The following is a 9856-nucleotide window of genomic DNA, read 5'->3' on the forward strand; positions in this document are numbered from 1 at the left end:
CATTTAAAAAAAAAAAAAAAAAAAAAAAAAAACAGATTCAGAAGTTGACAGTAAATATACTGGTAGGCTAATCCATGATGACAGTCCGCAAAACAACACCGTGATCGGTCAAGGAGCTTCAGACATTTCTGTCATTGGTGGCCAATGAAAAGATTCAGCGTTAGCTTGATGGGGCAACACGCAACAACTGAGTTTATCAGCAACTCTCAGAGCAGACGTTACAGAAGTTACGTGCAGTGTTGCTATGACGACCAGGTAGTGTAATGCGTGGTGGGCAATCCTGGTCCTCGAGAGCCGGTATCCTGCATGTTTTAGATGTTTCCCTCTTCCAGCACACCTGAAGGTCATTATCAGGCTTCTGCAGAGCTTGATGATAGGCTTATCATGTGAACCAGGTGTGTTGGAAGAGGGAAACATCTAAAATGTGCAGGATACCGGCCCTCGAGGACCAAGATCGCCCACCCCTGCTGTAATGGAAACGGTCTCCAGGAATAGTACCTTGTACTGAGCCGAGTCGAGCTGGAAACACAGCAAATCATCACTTTCTTTGTAGCTTGGACATTTCTCAGACACATTTAAACAAGTTTATGGCGACATAATTTAAGACCTACCACATCAAATGTACGACTTTAAGTTATTAAATGTAGATTTGTAAATTCAAGACTTTTAAGACTTTTGAAGACCCCGCAGGAACCCTGATGATAATACTGACCAAATTTTTACATGAAGTAGAGGAGAAGCTACAAATACCTTCTTGAAAACTGCCTCGATTTATTTTACCTCTAGAGGCCAGGTATTTTGTTCGCTTTCCTTTTTTTTTCATCACTTTCATCTTAAAAACCGGCACACGACTCTGCATCTGAGTAACAAACGGCTCCAAAAGAGTTGCACGCATATTTTATAGACGACGGTGTATAGTATATATAGAATCGGCTCCGATGAATGTTCCGTGTAGCTGCCATGAAGCTTTTTTTCAGGTGTTATGAATGTGTGCTTTTAACCTGGTTTGCCGTGAGATGAACTGCAGATGCCCCTAATGCGACTGCAGGAGTGATTGTTAAGTTCTGTGGTGGTTAGTGGATGCATTTCTTAAGAGACATTTTTTAAGTCTGACAGACTCAGACGGAAATTTCCAGTGAAGAGAAAAATACTTACAGCACAAGTGATTGATGATGTGATGTCCTGCTATTGTCCAGTCCACTCCTGTGCATACCTATGAGTAAGAAGAACAGCCGACAGGGATGAGGTTGATGTATATGGGAATGCTTTTGTTGTAATCAACATTTTAAGTTTGTGTGGTTGTAATGATGGTGATCAAGTTACAGACCCTGTCATATGATGGGATTCCTCTTTTATTTACGGAAAAAAAAAAAAAAAAGAACAACAAAACCAAACAAGTGAGACTAAGATGCCTGCAAAACTGAATTTAAGGGTTTTTACTTGAGATAAATGAACGTGATGCTTACTGATGTCAATGAGCTTGAATCAATTTGTTTCAAATCCCGATTAAAATGAAAACTCATACAGGAATATCCTGAAAGTGTATTTTTACATTTGACACCATGAACAACAGCTGTAGAGTAATTCCTTTTATATGGTTTGAGCCTTTTTATTTTTTATGTATTTTACTATGATCCTCAATGCATTGTTCTCTGGGCATTTAAAATTTTTGCAGTGTTCACATTTCACTTGTCATTTTCGAGATTTTTTTTTTTTTTTTTTTTTTGGTTTGTTTTTCTGTTTTGTTAACAGTTGATTTTTACAGTGTATGATCTCATTGACGGCTGCATTGTTAACCTGTTTGATATGTTTTCTGACCTTACTTGAGGTTCAGCATACAGTAGTCACTATTGTGGTATATAGTCACCGTATCATTTGATTGAGAGATTGCAAAATTGTCCATAAACTGGTTAAATGTGAATTCAAGTTGCCATTCATTTGTTCCGACTCCAACACCACACATCACAATCACAAATCAGTTATTTAACCCATAAAGACCCAAACATCCACCGGCGACCAAAATTATTCACTGAAATAAAATATTAAATACTTGTCGATCCGCTAATTCTATCAATACATGTAAATAACTGGTGTAAAATGCAGTTTGTCCAAAATGCAGATATGACCCATTTGGACGTTCAGAGGCTATGTAGTTACCGTGGAAACACCGTCATCTCAACATTGATTCACCAGTAAAACCTATGGAGTTGGATCATTGACAGTGGATAGAGACACTTAGTTTATGGTCAGTGAATGATAGATATTGCAGAAAACATCTACATAATTAGAATATTAAATATAGGAAAATACCTGACTTACACTTAAAAATGCAAAAAAAAATAGAGCATAATATTAGAGTAAATGCACTTAAGAAAGGTTAAAAATACAAAAAAAATCATTTGGGAAGTGCCAAAAAAGTCAGCTTTATGGGTTAAATCTGCAAAAATCAGTACAATAGATGAAAAGGTATCGAAATGCAATGATATTTTCTCAACTGAAAGTCTGAAGGACAATTATTTATAGGGAACATTTTTCATTTTGCTTTTACATGTCCCTTTCTAAACAGCCATGAGTTGGAATATTAGAAATTCATCGACATTTTAACAAATCGAATGTCAAATCTACATCTTTCATGTAGAGGGAAATGTCAAATAAATGGATTAAATATGTTATTATATCATTAGAGGGCTAATAAGCTAACAACCCAAAATATTACACTATTATTTTTATCAGGAGTTGAAGTGAGTGTTATTAGACTGGGGACACTAGCCATGAGGTTACAGTACAAAAATAAAATGCTATAAGACAAAAACATTAAGAATATTAAGAATTAACATATTTCATGAAGCAAACAAGTTGCATTTTGAATTTTTGTTCAGCAAGGAAGCTATCCAAAAGAATAATCTTGATTTTGGCATTTTTCATCAATTTTAACAAACTAAAACCTCAGTTAATCTAATTTATTTGTTGTTTGACCCAGCCTTATTTTTATTTTAAGTTTCTTCTCTTGTTTTTGCTGACAGCATCCTTGCATAACTTGATATAATTATTCCAATGGTGCAGACGATCCAAATAAGTAACTGAACCGAACCTTGACCGCCTCTATTGGTTGGACCGTAGACCGGTTGATGGGGCCACACAGTGGTCTAGGAGGGGGAGGGTTTCTGAAATTCTGCAAATTTGTTTTGCATTACACTGCCAAGGTCCAGACTAAACAAGTTACATGTGAAAACATCCTAAAAGCCATTCTGTGCCGAGATGAACCCATAAAGAATTACTGCTAGACTCTGCACTCCGTCTTTGCTTTGGGCTCTTTTCTGTTTTGGCTTCATCTCAGCGCCCGCTTTAACCATGCATTAATAGCAGTAGGAAGCAAAAGAACATCTAACTGAAAGGGCACTGAAAGCACAAACTTCTGCCAAGGCCCTACAGTCCTGTAATTCAAATCAGATGCCCTACCTTTAAACCACAGTTACAGGAAAATTGCTGCTGTATTTTTTTTTGTAGAACCCTGCTGACAAACACATGCCAGCGCCAACATCAGACAAACCAAATTAGCAATTACATTTAGGGGCATGTTAATATGATTGTAAGCAGTTGAATTCATTTGGATTCTTTCATAGTGAAACACCCGGGTGACAACTATAAATGAGCAGAAAATGTATGCTGCGTATACCGACAACTGCGCTGTAACTTCAATTGGATGCTACCGAGCCCCTTTTTATCCGAGATGTAACTCATGCACATTTAATGAGGTACAAACAGCTTCTTGATTCAAAGGAAACATACTAAACTATGATGTACCTGACATAGAAACAAGCATGTTGCATTTCCTTTTGTATGCAAACAAAGCAAATCTGGGATGCAAGTTGTAATAATTAGTCTCAGTTGAGCATATGGCGAGGGAAATATTAAATACCCAACAGTATGTATGTACGGTGACACGCACATACGCAGTAAATCCACACTCCTCCACATTCTGCGTTCAACATAAACATTTATAATCAACTGCAGCAAAATCCTTGCAGCCACACCATACGTTTGATACTAAAAAATCATCACCGTTGTATTAGACCAGGGGTGTCAAACTCATTTTAGTTCAGGGGCCACATTCAGCCCAATGGGATCTCAAGTAAAATAATTACAGTGGAAAAAGTAAAATTATATCTACAAAGTTTACTTAAAAATCTGAATAACATGAACAACTTGAATGTTCTTAAGAAAAACAAGTGTCATTTTAACAATATTCTGCCTCGGTTTATTTGTTTATTATTTACACACAAATCATTTAGTAACAAGCAGAATATTTGTAAAATTGCATTTACTTTTCTTCAGACATTTCCATTTGTTCATATTTGTTCAGGTTATTCACATTTTATAAACATTTTCATGTAATTTTACTTTTTTATACCAAAAAGTCTAAGAGAAAATTTGGGGTTGTCATTATTTATAGGTTATTATGATAATATTTTACTGGTCTGACCCACTTCAAATCTAATTGGACTGTATGTATCTGTATGATTTTCATACTATTGATTGTTAATATCTTCAGTGTAATTTTTGCATTTCACAAATTCATCCTGTGGGCCGGATTGGACCCTTTGGCGGGCCCCCGGGCCGCATGTTTAACACCTCTGCATTAGACTTATTATAAATATAATATATAATAGGTTTACTATTTTCAATAAGAATGCTCCATGCCACTGTATGATTTTTACACCCATATTTTGTTTACCCCCTTAGAATTATATGCATGCTCCAAACCGTTGGGCATGCTCAGTCCATTTGTGGTCAATCAATCAATCAAATTTTATTAATACAGTGCCACATCATAACAAAAGTTACCTCATGACACTCAAGCCGGTGGTGGTGAATTTACCCCATTTATTTATCATTTACTACATTAAATTTCACTTTACTTGGATATTCAAAACGACACAGTTAATGGGAGTAAAAATAATTCTGGTGTAAAAGCAGCGCACTGCATGATGTACCAAATTTACCCACATAGTGTGCATGTGTGAAAACACCAGAAGTACAAAAATAATACAGGGGGGAAAAATTGCATATGACACCACACCTTTCTGAGGTAATCGGAAGATCAGCGTGTGAAGGGATTTTTTTTCTACACTGAGCGGCTGCTACAACGAAAGGTGAGTGTTTCAAATAAAAGGATCCTAGTGTTCATCTGTGGACTGGACCATAATAAGTGGGACACCACCAGCAGAGTTTCTGTACAGGAGAGCTCTAAAGTCCTGGTGCATCTACAGCCTGTTCGTCCATGGGAGTGGATCTCTCCTTCACTGTGGTTCTCCCGAAAGTTTCTCTTTTCCCACTGGGTTTTTGGAGTTTTTCCATGCTGAGAAGGAGGGTCTAAGGACAGCGGATGCCTGGGACATTAATCCATTTCCTTCATCTATTTTTTATTGACTGTTGTTTGTTGTCATATTCAACTAATTCTGTAAAGCCCGGTGAGGTAACCTTGTATATAGGGCTCTGCAAATAAAACTGAATTAAATAGAGGTCTTTTATGAGAAACTCGTGATGGGGACGAGACCACCTATGTCGAGACCGAGACTGTTGGTTTTCAAATTCAGTTGAGACTGAGTCAAGACCAGTGTTGGGAATAACAGCGTTAAAAATAGCGGTGTTACTTATGCCGTTATTGTTTTCCAGTAACGGGTAATCTAATGAATTAGTATTTGAAACGTTACAACGCCGTTACCGGCAGTGAAATGTGACGCGTTACTATGCACTGATATCTAACAGCTGTTATCCGTTCTGGCTCACCCAGCCAGGCACGAGAGGTGTGGCGTTCGTGGACGGAGTCAAGCCTTTTGAACGGCTCTTTTCAACCGATTTGTTGCAAGCCGTTCGTTTATGAGCCGTTCTTATATTCAAATTGCCCACACTGCCTTCATGCTTCACTTGTGTGCCACATGAGTCTGAATTGTCCACGCTGCCTTCACCTGAACGACTAATGACATGTCTGAGTTTGAGTTGTCCGCAGCACACCCCATGCACTTGAACGCAGCTAACTTAGGGGAGGAGTTATCAGTGAGGGTCCGACTGACAGGACTGAAGACATTTACTGAGCGACTGAAAAAAGTGGAGATGCTGGATTAACTGGAGGAGCATCTTCTGCAGATATGTACTCATGTGGTGGAAAAGCCGGGCCCTGGTGGACCCCAGCCTCACCACAGTCATGGTATTCAGTACCTGTCTGCTGTTCTACTCTATACAACTGGCCTATGAAACCTGCTCAAAAATCAGTTTCCTTTTACATATTTGAAGGTTTTTCAAAAAAAATAACACAATAATTACTTTCCCTGGTAACTAATTACATTTATGAAGGAGTAATTCTATAACTAACTCAATTACTTTTTTGGGAACTAGTAACTATAACTAATTACTTTTTTAAAGTAATTTACCCAACACTGGTCAAGACCGAGTCTTTGAGGAAGCAAGACCGAGTTGAGACCGAGTCTTTCAGGAGTTGAGACCAAAACCATAAAAACAAGTTACTTTTCATAACCATGATTTAATATCACCCCTCAACAATTAGGCCTACAGACTGAGCTAGACTGGGAATTGTTCATAAAAGTAGTCTGGCACACTCTTCTCTGCTTAACCTCTACATATGGACTTTTTACTATCATTCCATATGGTTTTTTTTTTTTTTATTATTATTATTCAAATTTACTTGTAATGATGGATAATTGGATTTCTTGTTAACATGGACATTAACAAAAATCTGTTGGTCTCGAGGACTCACTCTGAAATCACGAGTCCTTCTCCTCTTACTGTGGTCTGCGACCGAGTTAAGACCAAGTCCTCAAAGGGTCAAGTCCAAGACGAGACCCAGAAAGCAGAAAATGGTCTCAAGACCGGTCTCGGACTCGAATACTACAACACTATGAGAAACCAAAAAGAATTAAGTGCATGGACAAAACCTGTGCACTATGTCATTGAGTGTATCATGACTCAATAATTAATATTTTTGTTATTAAATGTTATGATTAAATTATTAAATGCTGTTGCAATGTAGTTATTTCTTTTTCCTTAAAAATGCATATGACACACTGCCACCCCAAGAGATCAGTTCCACAGGAAACACTGAACTGCACTTTTTGCTAATCAATTAGCAATATGTTTAGGTATTTTAGATTTGCTCAAATCTTAAATGATGCATGATCTGAAATGAGACTGATATAGATCAAAACCATGACTGGAACATTACAAAGTTGATCACATTTGCTAATATTCATTTGATCACTGAGCTAAAAACAAACACGAGACACTACATGAATCCACTCCATGAAGGTAATACTCTCATTATTTAATACCCATAATTAATTCACAATGCAGATTAAAAATGGAGATGCATATAAAGATAGCAACATAAATAAACTGAGCAGCAAGAAGCAGAACATGCACATCAATTTGTTATGCTCGTCAACGTACAAAAGCCTACATGCAGCCAGATTAAGGATAACAAGCATCCAACAGCAAAAACGGCTAAACCAGCACACGCAGCCACATGTAAGCCAAACATAAAAACATAAAACGCCACCACGAGATGATGAAAGCACAAGAAGCAGTGGATATTTAGCATGGATGTCTGCATAATGATGAGTTGGAAAAAAGTCCCTGACAATGCAGATTGTTCTGACAAAGCGAAGCAGAGGCTATTTATGTTTTCAAATCCTCCGAATTAAAAGTAAAAACTGAATCAGGTGCAGGTGTGGTGGCTAACAGATACGGAAAGGGCAAAACGGTCGACAGTAGAAGCAAAGGGTAAAGAAGTCTAAACACTCCAGCCCAGCTTTGCAAAGATCTGCCACGAATTCATCCATAGAACAAACCCAATGTACGAGAAAGCAACTTCCTTACAGCAGGTTCTGGGATTTCGAGACCAAATATATAAATGCATTTGTGTTGGTTGTTGCAAAAAATATGATTATTTTTTAAATCAAAGACATGTCTGTTTTCCCAAATAATCCATTACGTATCATTACCCAATAAACAAATAGTGAGCCTGTTTTTACAACCATAAATTTCCAATAACTGGGAGTAATCAGTAATTGTAACAATCAGATCTGACAGACTTACATGTGCTAAAGGGGTCATATTTTGCGAAACCCAATTTTATTAGTCTTTAGTTCATTTATTTGTGTATTTGGACCCTAACAGTTGAAAAAGTTTGAATCTGAATTGAATTTGCTGCAAAGCTATCTTTATATTCATTTTAGTAAAAATCGAGTGGATTTCTACAACTTGTTTTAATTCCTGCTTAATTTGTCATGTTTTATAACTAGTTATGTCATGACATTTGCTCATATAAGGTCAAGACTTCCGACGAACACTTCTCCGAGTACGACATAATTGTTTATCAGCAGCAGTGGTTGTAGTAGTAACTGAAAACATATGACCAAACTTCGAGCCGATTACCTAAAATGTTCAGTTGTTGGTTGAACGGGACAGAGCAGCACAGCCAACAACCTGAGGGGGCTGGGTGTGAAATGGCTCAAGTGAATTTAAAGGGCCAGCGCTCAAAATGATCTTTCTCATTGAAGCCATCTCATTCTCACCTGTGGACCTGTGGAGTTGAATTAATGAAGAATTCAGACCCAAGCGTAGCATTTACAGTTTATGTAGACCACAGGGAAATGATTTAAAGTGCATAATTCCATTTTAAAAAAGCTGAATATCACTCCTTTAACGGAAAAATTCTGGTTTAGATATTCTAGTCTGTTATCAGATTTCTTTCAGAATATGTATATGCGTACTGAGCCTGTTTACTTCACCAATACTCTGATCATTATCTGATTTCTGGAGTTGTCAGAATGTTTAAGTGACCATGTAAACAGGATAATCTGATATGCTTTATCAGATAACAGCAGTAATATGATCATGAGAAATCGGATTAACACGTCTGGATTTCTCCCCATTACTCCGATGTCTTTATATATACAGGTTAATCTGATTTATTTCGTTCTTTTACATCTGCGCATGCGTAAACACAATTAAAACCGTAACTTCTGCGAACGGAAGTTATATAGTCAAACATGAGTGGAAGACAACAGGAAGTTTGAGTCTACTATCACTATGTATGTAATTACTCCAAAAGAAATCCGATAAAAGACTGGAGTGTCTAAATCAAGGTTTTTTGATTATCGCATTTCTTAAGTGCATGTAAATGCGATAAATCTGATTATTACAATTATCTGATAACTCCCACTGATCTGACTTTTATGGTCCTGTAAACAGGCTTAGTGATGGTACACTCAAATTTCGTATTATTGTCTTCTACTCACATTTGACTATGACAATTTTCTGATTTCTTTTTTTTTTAATACATGTGTAAATGCAAAAGAATGAAATAAATCAGATTAACAGAAGACATTTGAGCACTGGGGGAAACTCTGGGTGCTTTAATGAGATTTCTCATAATCAGGTTAATGCCATTATCTGATAAAGCATATCAGATAATGCTCTTTACATGATCACTTGAATAATCTAATAATTCCAGAAATCAGACAATGATCAGAGTTTTAGTGTACATGTAAACAGCCTCAGTGACTAATGGTATCTAGCATGTTAATGGCAATTTCCAGTTTGGTCAGACTGAGATGAAAAACAAAATAAACTTATAATATCTGGAGTGTTTGAGAAATAGTCAGTAGCTGCAGTCCCATATTTTATCATTTAATCATTGCTTACATGCTATAATTATTGGGCTTATTGGGAAATAAGACAGCAACATATAGAACATATATAAGAAATGCATGGCCAAGCAATCTGTTGTCTGTGCAGTTGTAGCTGATGTGTGCTGACACTGTGGTTTGTCTCGTGT

The sequence above is a fragment of the Sphaeramia orbicularis genome, chromosome 14 (assembly GCF_902148855.1).
Source record: "Sphaeramia orbicularis chromosome 14, fSphaOr1.1, whole genome shotgun sequence".
NCBI lineage: Eukaryota > Metazoa > Chordata > Actinopteri > Kurtiformes > Apogonidae > Sphaeramia > Sphaeramia orbicularis.